The sequence below is a fragment of the Bos indicus genome, chromosome 7 (assembly GCF_029378745.1).
Source record: "Bos indicus isolate NIAB-ARS_2022 breed Sahiwal x Tharparkar chromosome 7, NIAB-ARS_B.indTharparkar_mat_pri_1.0, whole genome shotgun sequence".
Lineage (NCBI taxonomy): Eukaryota > Metazoa > Chordata > Mammalia > Artiodactyla > Bovidae > Bos > Bos indicus.
This window is the reverse complement of record NC_091766.1, coordinates 60367027-60382956: the sequence shown is the minus strand read 5'-3', so window position 1 is coordinate 60382956 and position 15930 is coordinate 60367027. Positions and strand designations below refer to the sequence as shown.

The 15930-nt window shown below is 44.6% G+C and overlaps 1 protein-coding gene and 1 long non-coding RNA gene across 5 annotated transcripts in view; one reads left to right on the top strand and one right to left on the bottom strand.

Moving 5' to 3' along the window:
* Positions 1 to 15930, top strand: part of LOC109562181 (uncharacterized) — a 115552-nt gene that overhangs the window by 51662 nt on the left and 47960 nt on the right. For all 3 annotated transcript variants that reach the window (XR_011567747.1, XR_011567746.1, XR_011567745.1), the window contains exon 3: positions 6321 to 6457. This is a non-coding gene — a long non-coding RNA (uncharacterized lncRNA). The remainder of the gene's footprint in view (positions 1 to 6320; positions 6458 to 15930) is intronic.
* The window catches only part of AFAP1L1 (actin filament associated protein 1 like 1), a 76244-nt gene that overhangs the window by 49170 nt on the left and 11144 nt on the right, over positions 1 to 15930 (bottom strand). The window lies entirely within an intron of this gene.

Genomic DNA, 15930 nt, shown 5'->3' with positions numbered 1-15930 from the left:
AGAATACACAGAAGAACTGTACAAAAGAGATCTTCATGACCCAGATAATCATGATGGTGTGATCACTGACCTAGAGCCAGACATCCTGGAATGTGAAGTCAAGTGGGCCTTAGAAAGCATCACTACGAACAAAGCTAGTGGAGGTGATGGAATTCCAGTTGAGCTGTTTCAAATCCTGAAAGATGATGCTGTGAAAGTGCTGCACTCAATATGCCAGCAAATTTAGAAAAACTCAGCAGTGGCCACAGGACTGGAAAAGGTCAGTTTTCATTCCAATCCCAAAGAAAGGCAATGCCAAAGAATGCTCAAACTACCACACAATTGCACTCATCTCACACGCTAGTAAAGTAATGCTCAAAATTCTCCAAGCCAGGCTTCAGCAATACGTGAACCGTGAACTTCCTGATGTTCAAGCTGGTTTTAGAAAAGGCAGAGGAACCAGAGATCAAATTGCCAACATCTGCTGGATCATGGAAAAAGCAAGAGCGTTCCAGAAAAACATCTATTTCTGCTTTATTGACTATGCCAAAGCCTTTGACTGTGTGGATCACAATAAACTGTGGAAAATTCTGAAAGAGATGGGAATACCAGAACACCTGATTTGCCTCTTGAGAAATTTGTATGCAGGTCAGGAAGCAACAGTGAGAACTGGACATGGAACAACAGACTGGTTCCAAATAGGAAAAGGAGTATATGTCAAGGCTGTATATTGTCACCCTGCTTATTTAACTTATATGCAGAGTACATCATGAGAAACGCTGGACTGGAAGAAACACAAGCTGGAATCAAGATTGCCGGGAGAAATATCAATAACCTCAGATATGCAGATGACACCACCCTTATGGCAGAAAGTGAAGGGGAATTAAAAGCCTCTTGATGAAAGTGAAAGTGGAGAGTGAAAAAGTTGGCTTAAAGCTCAACATTCAGAAAAGTAAGATCATGGCATCTGGTCCCATCACTTCATGGGAAATAGATGGGGAAACAGTGGAAACAGTGTCAGACTTTATTTTGGGGGGCTCCAAAATCACTGCAGATGGTGACTGCAGCCATGAAATTAAAAGACGCTTACTCCTTGGAAGGAAAGTTATGACCAACCTAGATAGCATATTCAAAAGCAGAGACATTACTTTGCCAACAAAGGTTCGTCTAGTCAAGGCTATGGTTTTTTCTGTGGTCATGTATGGATGTGAGAGTTGGACTGTGAAGAAGGCTGAGTGCCGAAGAATTGATGCTTTTGAACTGTGGTGTTGGAGAAGACTCTTGAGAGTCCCTTGGACTGCAAGGAGATCCAACCAGTCCATTCTGAAGGAGATCAGCCCTGGGATTTCTTTGGAAGGAATGATGCTAAAGCTGAAACTCCAGTACTTTGGCCACTTCATGCGAAGAGTTGACTCATTGGAAAAGACTCTGATGCTGGGAGGGATTGTGGGCAGGAGGAGAAGGGGACGCCAGAGGATGAGATGGCTGGATGGCATCACTGACTCGATGGATGTGAGTTTGAGTGAACTCCGGGAGTTGGTGATGGACAGGGAGGCCTGGCGTACTGCGATTCATGGGGTCGCAAAGAGTCGGACACGACTGAGCGACTGAACTGAACTGAACTGTTCTTTAAAGACAATAAGGACTCTCCCCCCAAAGCTAGCTTTCAGGTGTGGTGAATACAGATGTGCCTTTGAGAGTACCTTCGTCTTTAACACCGTAGAATTCAAACCACAAGGATTTAAGCTATCAAAGAGTTTAATTTGGAGAGAAATCATATACATATAATGATGCTTATGACAAATGGTCATACCTCTCCCAGGGTTTTGCTGGACCTCCTATCTGAGAGTCTCATTTAGTAGGCTCTATACTAGGACCCAGGAATCTACATTTTTAAGGAGTATTCCAGGTGATTCCAAGGTTAAACCTCTGAAAAATATGCCACCAGAAAACTTACTAGAGGGCATGTCCGTGAACATACAGACTGTGGGAAGACCTCCCTCTTCCTTAAAAAATTGTCATTAGACATCTCTTTCTGAAACAACTGAGTGAAGGTGGGAATAAGAGCCCCTGCAGACGACTGTAACTAGCTGGAACATGAAGTCTTGCTTGGGAGAGCACAGTGATTAGGGCTTTGGGGCAAGACCTCTGAGCTGGACTTCTTGTACTGCCACTTCCGAGTTGTACAAAGATGGGCACATTAGAGAGCTCTGAGCCATGGTTTTCTCATGTGTAAAGTGAGAATACTGGGGTCCCAGCCTCCTAGGCTGGGGTAACTAGGTTAAGGGCACTTTGTTCGGTGCTGTGCCTGGAGCCATCAACAGGGCCACATTATTGTTGTTGCTGCTTCCTAATATTCCCCAGAATTGTGCACATCCAGAGTATTGACCAGATAGTATTTAGTGACAGATTTGCTATAGTTGTGGTAACAGACTTTGTGAGGACATGTCTTAATCTGTGCCTCAATCACAGTAGATGCCCAACAAGCATCCATTCATTGAATATTTTGATGACCCAGTCTAACACTCTGATTTTAAAGATGTGGAATGTGAGGGTTCAAGAGTTTATGTGACTTAGCTACAGTCACACAACTAATTGAAAATAAGAATATCTAGTGTTAGATTTACACTAGGTTTGATGCTTATATGTCATAGAAGAGTGGCTGAGAGCTCAGGGTATACAAAATCTGGGCCCCCACCCAGCTCTGCCATTTTCTGCTTGGGGAAACGTCTTAACTTTCCTTAGCATTCAATTCTTCATCTGTAAACAGTGGGGGTAAAACAGTAGCTTCTGTGCATGATTGCTATAGAGATGAAATAAAAAGATATGGTGCTCAGTGATCTCAATGGCATTCTCTTCATTTGTGTAACTCCCCAACAGATTCAGGTGTGCTAGGCACAAGGGAAGGGAGTTCTCAGGGCAGGAGGACATTGTGGGATTCTGTAAGCACCCTCCTCCCGACATGGACTATTCATGGCCCTGGGCCTGACACTGAGCGTGTGTGGTTATGGCAGTTGGAGGTGGTAGAGCCCCTTTTGGAGAAGGCAATGGCACCCCACTCCAGTACTCTTGCCTGGAAAATCCCATAGACGGAGGAGCCTGGTAGGCCGCAGTCCATGGGGTCACTAAGAGTCGGACACGACTGAGCGACTTCACTTTCACTTTTCACTTTCATGCATTGGAGAAGGAAATGGCAACCCACTCCAGTATTCTTGCCTGGAGAATCCCAGGGACGGGGGAGCCTGGTGGGCTGCTGTCAATGGGGTCTCACAGAGTCGGACACGACTGAAGTGACTTAGCAGTAGCAGCAGAGCCCCTTTTCTCAGAGTGCTCCCCTCCCAAGGACTCCCTCCATGCCATGTGGAGGGCCAGCATCTTTCAGCTGGAGGGGCAGTGATACAGCCCAGAATCCTGTCCCTGCCATCCCAGGAAAAATCTCCACTAGTTCCTACCCCACCCACCTCCCATCTTTGCTCCTGGTCCAGGTCATCTCTGGTGTCTGTGGGCAGACGGGGCATCAGGACAAGGTTTCCTTTTATGATTAGATTTTATTTAGAACCATGAATACATTTCATTGATCTTGTTTGGTTTAGTTGAGCCTTAGGGAGGTACAGTGAATTCCAATCAAGAAAAACCAGGGAGAAGTAGTCTAATCATTGTTATAAGTCTTCATTTTTTTTTTTTTTTTTACCAGGTGGGACAGAAAGTGGCATAGAAATCCGAGTTGATAACTGTTCACAGGGATGCAAAAAAGTTTGTCAAATAAAATTAGAAACCTACTTAAAAATTTATCTAAGGTTATACCACTCTGTGCTTATTGTTCCTGGTGAATACCCAACTAAGACTAAGATCAGTTTTCTGTCTGCTCCTCCACCCTCCCCACCTAAGTGAAAACAGTATGAGGTGGTAGAGAGCAGAAATTTAAGCCACAGGCAAAAAGCACTGCCACCTGTTCCCAGGACTGCATCCCTGGTGCAGTCTAAGTGAAACCTTGAAGCAAAAGGCCTCCATTACAACCAGTATGGGCTCCCAGTGCAAAGAAGGTCAGATTTATTTAGAGATCTGAAAGGTAAAAGGTCTAATTTCCATGACAAAAAGCAAGTAAATAACACATCTTCAGCAAGCCACAGGAATAAGAAACCCTGTTTGGGTTCCTACCTAGGCAGCTGGTGGGCTCTTTGACTTGTGATCTCATTGCCGGGCACCTTTTAGTCTCTGAAATTTACAAAAATGCTTGGAAACAGCTTGCAAGTTATAATCTCATTAAATGCAAAGCAGTAGGAGGAAACCAATTTCTCTTTTCCCCACTTCACTACTTGACAAGCCTCTTTAGGACAAAAACAACTCATACTTCTTTGTTATCAAAGTCAGAGAAAATGCAAACAATGTGGTTGAAAAATGAAAAATAGGAAGAGTTGTCGGAATGTGGTTTTATGATGTTAGAGATGACATTTAGTAAACTGTTTTAACAGCCTAGCATGTCAATGAGGTATGACCCATTATAGCAGTGGGGAGTTAACTCACCTTAGAAAGGAAAGCAGTATACTTAGTAGAGGTGGTCTCAACAGTTGGGTAGGAGGAAGGAAGGAAAGAGGAGACTTTTCTGTGGCCTTCCAACCCTGCATGCCCTTCCAGACAGACCTTTCTCCAGGCTGCTTTCTGCTCTGTTCCTCAGCCTCTTAACCCCAGGTCTCTGCATATGTGGTTCCCTCTTCCTGTCAGAATTCCCTTCTCCTCCTAACCAGTAATGGCCCCCTCCAGCCCTCTACTCACTCATGACTTTCTCACAGACCTTCACTGTCCTCCTGACCACATACACTCCCTCTATTTTATGCTGTCATAGCATCACTCTCCCTGTGGTACTTCTTGTGGTGAAATGTTACACTTTTCATTGGCTCTCTGGATGGATCCCTGGATGAAAAACTTGAGGATGCAGAACCCATGGGACTGACTGTGAGGGAATTGAGTATCTGAGGATTTTGGTGTTGGTGAAGGTCCTGGAACCAATTCCCTGCAGATCCCAGAGGATGGCTGTATTTAAATACGTATATCTCTTATTAGCATCTGGTATATCTCTGATTAGCATCTGTTTCCCCCACTTGAGCCTTAACTTCTTGAGGGTAAGAATAGGGCAAGCTTTTGCTAGTGCCTGACATAGAATACATGCTTAAGTATTTGTGGAATGAGTAAATTCTTGAAGCAAAGTTTTCTTAAGAGTTGATAAAGTCCAACAGCTAGTTAGACAAAAGCTATGACAAACCTAGACAGCAAATTTAAAAGCAGAGACATTACTTTGCCAACAAAGGTCTGTGTAGTCAAAGCTATGGTTTTTCCAGTAGTCATGTATGGATATGAGATTTGGACCATAAGAAAGGCTGAGTGCTGAAGAACCGATGCTTCTGAACTGTGGTGTTGGAGACAACTCTTGAGAGTCCCTTGGACTGCAAGGGGATCAAACCAGTCAATTCTAAAGGAAATCAATTCTGAACATTCACTGGAAGGACTGATGCTGAAACTCTAATACTTTGGTCACCTGATGCGAAGAGCTGACTCATTGGAAAAGAGCCTGATGCTGGGAAAGATTGAAGGCAGGAGGAGAAGGGGACGACAGAGGATGAGATGGTTGGATGGCATCACCAACTCGATGGACATGAGTTTGAGCAAGCTCCAGGAGATGGTGAAGGACAGGGAAACCTGGGTGTGCTGCAGTCCAGGGGGTTGCAAAGAATTGGACACGACTGAGCGACTAAATAACACTGACAACTAGTTAATGTCTAGTTAACCATGTTTGGTCTCATGGTGACTCAGGATAATAAAAAAGATGCTTGAAAGAAAAAAAAAAAACAACAGGTAGCAAAAAGCCCAGGGTACAAAAGGGAGCAGAAGCCCAATTTCTCATGTGGCTAAGCTCCCCAAACCCTGTTTGTTTGAACTTGTACCCCTCGTGTGAATATGGTTTCCAGTTGGTTTAGCGATGCATGTTTTGTAGTTTGTGGATTTTAATCCTAACATAGTAACATTAATACAGGAACTATGTGAGTTCAAGTCTTATTCCGTTTTCTAGCTGTATACCTTTGGGATAATTACATAACTGCCTGATGTACATCATTGGTGACCTGTGAAGCTTATCTACCTCAACAGTGAGCCCTAGTACAGTGAGAATGTGCCTAAAACAGTGTCTGGCACACAGTAAATACTCAGTACATGTTAGCTGTTTACATTATTCTTCCTTTACTATTATGTGTTATACCCTGCTTTAAGCGATTTACATGTGTTCTTTACATAATTAAATTATGAATTTTGGTAAATTCTTAATGAAATTCATAACTTAATTCTTACAGATGTGGGAACTGAGGACTGCAGAATGGGAAGAATCCTGAGGCCATTTGGAGATGCCTCTCCCAGTGCTCCTTCAGAATGCTGCGTGCATCTATGCTAAGTCCTGCATTAACTCTGCAGAGAGGCCCCAGCCACACAGGTGAGGCTGAGGGAATTGACCCCTCACTTCATGGGTACAGAAATGCTTCATTCCTCTGCCCAGTTTCTTCCAAGTTATTGCAGATCTACCCATCTGGGGCCATGAAGATGTCTCACTTCCTTCCTCTGAATTTACAAGCACTTCACGGAGTCCAAATGAAGGCCAAACAGTGGGCAGGACGTTGGAGGGGACCTCACTGATTGGACTAGCATTGTTGATCACTAAAACAAATACATCCTGTTGTCCTAGAGCATACAGGGAAGACCGTGGTTCATGTGGGCTGGGAAAGAATAGAAAAGGAGCAGCAAAGAAACCCAGCTGCAAAGCCAATGCCTTGTGCTGACTGCTTTCCAGGAGTTAAATATAGCTCCTGTGTGAGGCAGGCAGAGGGTTGTCGAGGTCACCTTGAAAGGCTTTTGTGTGTGATAATTACGGCTTATGCAGGAAACAGAATATCCTTTATGCTGAAGAGAATAGTACAGTTTGACTCCTTGGGAGAGAAGCCCAGAATCCTGAGGGAGGTGGAAAAGAAGAGTGGAGGATCTGGGATTTGGTAGGAGAACCGACTCTTTGGAAAAGACCCTGATGCTGGGAAAGACTGAAGGCAAGAGGAGAAGGGGATGACAGAGGATGAGATGGTTGGATGGCATCACTGATGCGATGGAAATGAGTTTGAGTAGGCTCTGGGAATTCGTGATGGACAGGGAAGCCTGGCATGCTGCAGTCGATGGGGTTGCAAAGTCGGACACGGCTGACCGACTGAACTGATCTGAGGAGAGTATCTGGTTTGGGTTCTGACTCCTCCCACTTGCTAGTGTGGAATTGGGTAAATCAGCCCCTCAGAGCATCATCTTCCTGTTCTGGAAGAAGGGATTTAGAATCCTTGTGTGTGGGAATCCTTTGTGGGAGGGGAAATGGGCAATGGTGGGGTAAGGGTTTGTAAACTGTGGGGATTCTTACTGGGGATCCTCTGTGGCACAGTTCTGTGATGTACTCTTGTTTCAGGAAGGTAAAAGGTCAGGGAGGTGGCAGGTCAGTGGGGAAGCAGGTTGTGGGGATGTTTTGGGGTGACTGTGTTCTGGGAGGTGGGCCAGGGTGACAAGCTCATGGAAGCCCTGCATCTTAATGGCCTTTTGAGCAGCAGCTCTGCCCATGTCTTGTCATCCACCAGGACAGCTCTCATTCTGAACACCTTGTTTCTCAGCCCTGGATGGCCAGGGAAGTGGTAGTTCCCCCTCATTAAGACATTTCCAGACAAGAGTGGGGTGGGGCAAGGAAATAGCTTTTGGCAGTGGGGCTGGATTCTCCCAGAATTGTTCCTTTGTGTGCAGATTCCTCCCTGTTTGGCTCACAAAGGAAATGGTTCCAGGAGGAAGTGGAAAACTGTGACACACACATGCTCAGCCCTCACACACAAGATGGCAGCTGTTTCCGCTTGGTGGAAGTCCCTACCGTCTCCTTCACTGAATGGGGTGGCCTGGGATACCGGATGATAAAGGCAGGGGGTGTTTTTGAGCTCTTAAGTGATGTTCCAGATGTTATGCTAAGCATTTTGCATGGATTACCTCATTTAATTCTCATAATGGCCCTGTGAGGTAGTTACTGTTCTCACCCTCTGTTTTATACATAAACCAAGTGAGGCTCAGAGGCTCAATTGTTTGTTTAAAGGCACATGGCAAAAAGAACCTAGACCTAAGTCTAGGGCCTAGACTCCTAACTGTCGCATCATAATTCTTTCTGGCCACCTTCTTCTAAAAGAGGTTCCCTATCTCTGAAGCTTGGTAGAACCACCAGTGAGCCACTCATGACCACTCCCCACTAGTGTCCCTTCATAGGATGGGTGCCTGGTCTGAGGCCTAGATGGAGCTGGGCTTGCCATTCTGAGAAGTTTGAGTTTGAGAAGCTATCTTACAGTTGCCTGCAACAGACACTGAGGATGTCTGGCTAGGGGTTTGCGAATAATGCTGATAATAATAAAGATAGTCAACGATGACAGCGAACGTTTATTGAACACATTTTACAAAGTGGGCCTAGCACTTACATTTCTTTAATAAATTAGGACCTCAAGTGGACAAAAATTGGATTAATCCTAATCGTTGTTTCGTGAGATACTGTCATCATTGGTCCATGCATGCTTCATTTTTATTTATTTATGTAATCAGTTATTTTTGCTAATGTAGTAAGTACCCACAAGTCCACCATTCAAAGCGGAATCCTGGATCTAGACAATATCATACATCTAACTATGATCTCATGCTTCTGCTTACCCTTTTGCAGTCTGTCATCCTGAATGCTGTATTCACCACATCCTTGTTTTCCCTTATAGATTGCAACTAGATTTACCCATAAAAATTAAAAAATTTTAGTTGTTATAAAAGCCGGGAGAAATATCAATAACCTCAGGTATGCAGATGAACCACCCTTATGGCAGAAAGTGAAGAGGAACTAAAAAGGCTCTTGATAAAAGTGAAAGAGGAGAGTGAAAAAGTTGGCTTAAAGCTCAACATTCAGAAAACTAAGATCATGGCATCTGGTCCCATCATTTCATGGGAAATAGATGGGGAAACAGTGGAAACAGTGTCACATTTTATTTTTGGGGGCTCCAAAATCACTACAGATGGTGATTGCAGCCATGAAATTAAAAGACGCTTACTCCTTGGAAGGAAAGTTATGACCAACCTAGATAGCATGTTAAAAAGCAGAGACATTACTTTGCCAACACAGGTCCGTCTGGTCAAGGCTATGGTTTTTCCAGTGGTCATGTATGGATGTGAGAGTTGGACTGTGAAGAAAGCCGAGTGCCAAAGAATTGATGCTTTTGAACTGTGGTGTTGGAGAAGACTCTTGAGAGTCCCTTGGACTGCAAGGAGATCCAACCAGTCCATCCTAAAGGAGATCAGTCCTGGGTGTTCATTGGAAGGACTGATGTTGAAGCTGAAACTCCAGTACTTTGGCCGCCTGATGTGAAGAGGTGGCTCATTTGAAAAGACCCTGATGCTGGGAAGGATTGAGGGCAGGAGAAGAAGGGGATGACAGAGGATAAATGATTGGATGGCATCACTGACTCAATGGACATGGGTTTGGGTAAACTCCAGGAGTTGGTGATGGACAGGGAGGCCTGGCGTGCTGCGATTCATGGGGTCACAAAGAGTCGGACAGGACTGAGAGACTGAACTGAACTGAAACTTTATTAAAAGGGCATAATGTTATTGGTAACTTTTTGTGACTTTTTTCTTACTGTGATACTGCTAAGATTTATCCATATCGTTGCCTGTCATTGTGTTCATTTATTGTGCTGTATGATACTCCATTGTGAGGATATTCTCCATGGCTAACACTCTGTGCCTATTATGTTTATTTCATCTTTGCAGCAACTGCATATGGTAGGAGCTCTTCTTATCTCAGTTTTACTGACAAGAAACTAAGGCCTAGAGAGGCTGAAGAGCTTGCTGGAGGTCATAGGTGCCAGGTTCACATCTTTCTGGCCTTCACTGTTCGCTGTGTTTTGGTGTAGAGGGGAAAACACAGGAGTTGGAGCCAAAAACCTAGGGCTCAAGCTCCATGCTTACTGGCTGTGTGGGCTCCGGCAAGTTGCCTCTATGTCCTCAGCATTAAAGTGGAGTGATGGTAACTGCTCTATCTCTTAGGCCTGTTGTGAGACTCAAACCTGACAGTATCTGTGGAAAGTGATAGTAAACAGTCTGTAAACAGAAGTTTTTATAAATTGGTATGTTGTGATTAATGATCACATTAATGATCACATGTGTGTCATCTGCTCCACCTTTCCCTCAATCAAACAACAGAATGTGTGTAGGATTCAAGACATGAGCATCCCTATTCAGAAAAGCAAGGGTTAGGTTGACAATCAGCCCATAGAAACCTTCGTGTGATTAAAGAATTATAAAATTATCAACAGAGGCCTCAGGCTGCACTAATGGGAACAGTGTATTTATCTTTGTTCTGTTCAGTAGAGTTTAAAAACTTTTTTTTTTTTTTTTTACTATTTATTACCTGTTTTCAATATCTGAGCCCCCACCCCACTACTGTTTGCTCGTGGTGTTTCCTTTGCATGTCTTGTTCTCCAGCTACTATACTATATGACCCCGGGCAGGTTACTTCACTTTTCTGAGTCTCCACATCTGAATAATGGGGATAATAATAATAATTACATCTTACAGGGCTGTCATGAGGGTCCAGTGAGGTGTTGTATGAACTGCTTAGAACAGTTCCTGACACATACCAAACTGACTAATGTCATTATTTAAACTCTCCCCTATTCCCTAGATGGTGCCCATTTATTCTTTGAGAATTAGTTTAGAGGCCACTTCCTCCAGGAGGCCTGTCCTGCTCTTCTGGACAAGTGAGGTTACCTGTTAAGAGCCTCCAGGGCAGACAGTTTGTTCAATGACCTCCATTAAAGTGTGAACTGTGAGAGTAGAGATGCTGCCTGATTTAATATCTGCTGCTGCTCCCTGGTGCCCAGTACCGTAATGGGCACAAAGCACATGCACTGCAGAGAGATTAACTAACAGCCCAGAATTCAGAGGAACAACCACAGGTTAGGCAGAGGGCTGCTAATTCTGCCTGTGACAGCCTTCTCCAAGAGCAGAAAGGCTTACAGCGATGGGGGAAGAGGCAAGAGGAGGCAGACTTGTTCCCTTGGGCTCTGGAGGACAGTCCAGACCAGCGGTGGCAGCTCCCAGACCATATTATTAGGTCCACTATATGTAGGAACTTTCCAGAAATTTGAACTAAGAAGAGAGCCAGCTATCCCTTCCAAGAGGGGCTGAGTCTTGGTGGACTGCCTCTTGGCAGGAAGGTGGGGGTGAGTTAGTATAGTGGGTAATTGTGACACCGGTGACTATGGTGAGAAGCACACAGAATCACACCTGGGGTTTGTCCTTCCTAGCCCAGCGACCCCGGGCAGGTGACATCAGTTTTCTCATCTGTGAGGCAGAGGTAATAAGACCACTCATGTCGGAAGGTTGTGGTGAGCAGAAAGGGAGATAACGTAGAAAAAGTGTTAAGCTCTGTGCCAAGCACATATGAGACCTCCTACAAAGGTTGGTTGTTACTATTAATGTTGTTGATGTTAGTAATCACAGGGGATTCAGGTATCTCCCAGAGTTTAGTCTAGATATTCTAGGTGGGAGGCTAAAGGTTCTGCTCAGAATGGCCACCCTGCCTGCTGCCCAGGTGGTAACTCCATCCTCTTCCCTCTCTTCCTTCCTTCCTTCCCCTTGCTTGCAAAAGCCTTCCAGTGCTAACCTTGGATCATGTTCTGGGCCAGGCCCCTGTGAGTGCAGCCCACAGGGAGCCGAGCCACCCCTGGGAGGCTTTGGGAGATGCCCAGAGTGATTTCCTGCCTCCAGAGCTGGGGGTGAGATTGAGAAAATGATGCTTAAAGGTCCCGGGAATGACTGTCTTGAGTCTTGAAGAACCCTGGACAGATGTCTCCTCTGCTCTCCCATGAGATCAACAATTCTACATGCTCTCTTTGAAAGTGGACGGAGTGTGAAGTTTTCTGTTTTTCTGTTCTTAAACAGGAAGGTGAGGTAGTCTTACGAAGTTTGCTGCTCACATGCAGTATTTGCTGCAGTTCCTAACTGGTCTCCTTTCTCTAATCTCTCCCTTTCTACTCTAATGTGAGCTTTAATTTTCCCCAAGTGGCAACACACAGCATAACCCCCTCCTGCTCACACGGCTTCAGAGCTCCCCAGGGCCTAGACACCAGTTTCCTTTGTGACTCAGATGATGAAAGAGCTTCCTATGCTCCCTATACTCCCTGTGGTTTATTCCCTCTGTAATTCCATCCCTTTCCAGGATGGGCAGGCAAGAAGTGAGAGGAATCCATCCTGATTTTTAAAGAAAGGTGATCATTTAAAGAAAGGAGATCATTTATAGAAGTTTTGTTTAAACATTGGCTTTTTTTTTTTTTAATTGTGTGCTTCCTGCATGCTGACTGCTTTTCTTGCAGAAATCCAATTGTCCCCCATAGTCAGACAGGAGATTGTTATCTCCATTTTTAGCTGAAGAAACTGAGACCCGGTATTAAATAGAAGGAGCAGAGGGGATTCAAACCCTGGCAACCTGACACCGCAGCCAGTGCACTCGGCTCCCACAGTATGCTGCCTCTATTATTAGTTACCAGTCACAGCCAGAGTTGTGGACCTGGAGAATAAAGCCCTTCTTGAGGCCCCATTTACCTCTGCCTGCTTCTCTGGGCTGTAGGCACACTGACCAACCTGTGCTCTGAGCACGGCTTCTGTGCCTCTCCCCTTCCAACTCGCCATTGTCTCTACTTAGAATGCTAATCCCCCAGTGTTTCTGAGGTTCCTGGCTAAAAAGTGTCCCTTGAGTCTTCTGAGCCTTTATGTATTCTCTTTGATGGACACTAACCAGATATGACTTCATGTCACAGGCATTGGTGACAGTCTTAGTTTTTCTGCCTCACTAGGAGGTTTGGGGTGTGGGAACCCTATGCTTCCCCCTGTTACCCCTTAGAGCTGGTTGCTGGCTGGAGGTGAGGAAATGCGATCGGTCCCTCTGGCTTCCCAGCACACCCCTAGATCAGTTTTCTTTTTGCTTCAAGTAAAGCTTTAAAAAAAAAAAATCCCACTTGGTTTCATGTCGGCTGGATCTACCCTTTGCAAACTCTTCAACAAGAATGGGCAGGAAGAATAAATATTTATTCTACAAATGAATAAATCTGATTCCATCTTCAAAAGAAAGACTTAGTATAAATTATCATAATTTCTCCATTCTAAGATTTCACTGATTTAAAGATATTTTATCTATTAAATAATAGTTTTTTGAAAAAAGAAAACAGAAAAAATGAACAAATTGATGTAGCAAATTTACAATGTTCTTTCAAAAGTATGTTTGGTATCAATGAAATATTTTTAAGAATATGGTCCAATTCAATTTTGATTTTTTTCTTTTGATTCTGGTGGTCTCAGAAAAAAGTTTTCTAAGCCTTGAGTAGATCACCATGAAGCATAGGCAAGTGTCAGCGGTGTCCCAGCCCTGAACCCCTGGGGTTGCTGGGTCAGCAAGGGCATGTAAAGCCAGTCATGTACCAGTGGCAGCCCTGAGGCCCCCAAGGCCAGTGGACAGGCTTTCTCCCCAGCAGAACTCTGTGCTCCACTGACATCTCTTGACCAAGTCAGTGGTTCTGGGGAAAGCTGACTGGGAGTCCCTCATGTGATCTGAGGCGCGACACCACCCCTTGAGCCTCCGTTTCCCCGGCTGTAAAGTGAGAGGCATAAGATTAGACAGGCGGTTTTCAAATGTTCTGCAGATGGAGCTCTGGGGTCTGGGAGGCTTCTTTGGGGGCTGCCTTGGGAGTAGGAAGATGAAGTGGACTGTACTCAGTATTTTCATTCCTACTTCCCCCAAAGCAACTCTTTGTTTAAGATTTTATTTGCAGAAGGATTCTGAGGCTAAATGCAGTTTGAAAAACACTGGTAAATGGCATTCTGGGGCCTTTCCAAATATTAGTCTTAAGTACGTTCTCTTGAATGATCTGAGGACAGGGCTTCATTCCTTGGCCTGGACACACCCTCAGAATCTTTCTCACCACAGTACTCTAGGCAGACACTCCCAAACTCGACAGATTAATTCAGGGGTTGGCAAACTTTTTGTGTAAAAGACCAGATAGTACATATTTTAGGCTTTTCAGGCCACATGTGGGCCTCTGTTGCAACTACTCAACTCTGCTCTTTTGGCAAAAAAGCAGCCTTAGACAAAACAAAATGAATGGACATGGCTGTGGGCCAGTACAATTTTATTTACAAAAAGATGTGGGGGTCTGGATTTGGTCTAACAGCCAAGGTGTACTGCTACCCATGCTGTAATAAACACCTCGACCTGACAGGTGAAGAAACTGAAGCCCAAGGAGGAGATTCAAGTCAGGATCCCTGTACCTTGGTCAGCGAACATGCTTTCAGCACTCCACACTGCTCACTTAGCCATAACCCTTACCCTGATTTGGACTGTGGGCATCTGAGATTGCATGATTGAGGGAATGGTGCCCAGAAAAGACACGTGCCCCACTTATCCCCTCTCAGGAGATGAGTTTTCCCCTAGGTTCTTAGAGGGCTATAAAAAGCCCCTGAGCTTGCCTCCTGTGGGACGTTCTGTCAGTAAATTCCCCAGAGCTGGAATGACTGCAATGTGGTGCCACATTCTGCCCCCTCTGCAGCCTGACAGCTGTGCAGGGAGAAGAATTAGGGCAGTCAAGCTCTGCACCTCCACCCCCACTTGGGGTGTGGCTGGGATTCCCCGAATGGAATTTTAGGTGGAGGACAAAACCCTGCCTGGGCCCTCCTGGGGCAGGATCTTTGCCAGTTCCAGGAGGATGAATGTTTCTTGAATTCTAAACACCAGAACTACAAGGGCCATAGTGGGAGGAGTGTGAAGGGTAAGAAATAAAGTCTCACACCAGCTGCCTGGCTGTACCATTCACTGATGGAAGCTGTCCCTCCTGGAACTGTTTAGATTCCCTTTCCCTCCCCTGCTTCCCACCTTGAAATCTTCACCTATTAAGTCTTTGTGGCTTATCTGGCAAGTCCTTCACGTAATAGACCTGGGAATGCCTCTCTCCACTGGACAAGCAGTGGCGAGCATGGTAAAAAACTTAGGTTTGGAGGTGGGCAGAGCTGGGTATATAAATTGACCTGTCTAGGCCTTACGTCTTTTCATCTGTAAAATTGGGATATTTAAAAAAAAATACACACGTATGACACATTTTAAAGTAGGTACTGAAAATAAATTACAGTAAATAAACTGAAAATGCAACCAATGGCAAAGTCATGATGAACATTCCCATCAAATTCTGTTGGGAGGTGTGGTGGTGATGAGACTGCAGGGCTCAGGGAAGATAAATATCACAAATATATCAAAACCTTCAAATTATTGTGCATTCACACACTGACATGGGCCACAAACATGCTTTCACAGGAACTGTACTTATCAGTCTACCACAGAACCAGATTTTGCCATAAACTACAAAATTTTTAACACAAAGTTGTATTGACATCTTTCTAATTCATATACATGCCCTAGCTGTGATTTTAAAAAATAGAAACTACACATTGTACAAATACTCTCCCCTCACAACTGCTGGCAACATTTTTGGATGGAATTTCTCCCTCAATAAAATTAATGGCATATTTTATACACATGAAAGTCAAACTGCATCAGCTTCATGATTGTTGAGAGGATTAAATGGCTCAATGTACATATGTAAACTGCCTGACTCATGGTGAGTGCTCAGTTGGCAATTATTATTAAACATCTGTTACGTGCTAGACCCTGGAAATAAGATGTAGAGACAGTCTCACAGCACAGGCTTCATATATACACAGAGGAGGCATTTAAGTTAGTACAATACGGTATTCTAAGAACTGAAACTGAGGAGGGTGGTGGTAACCTAAAGTCAGAGGGAAGGTCCAGGGAGGATGTGGCAGATC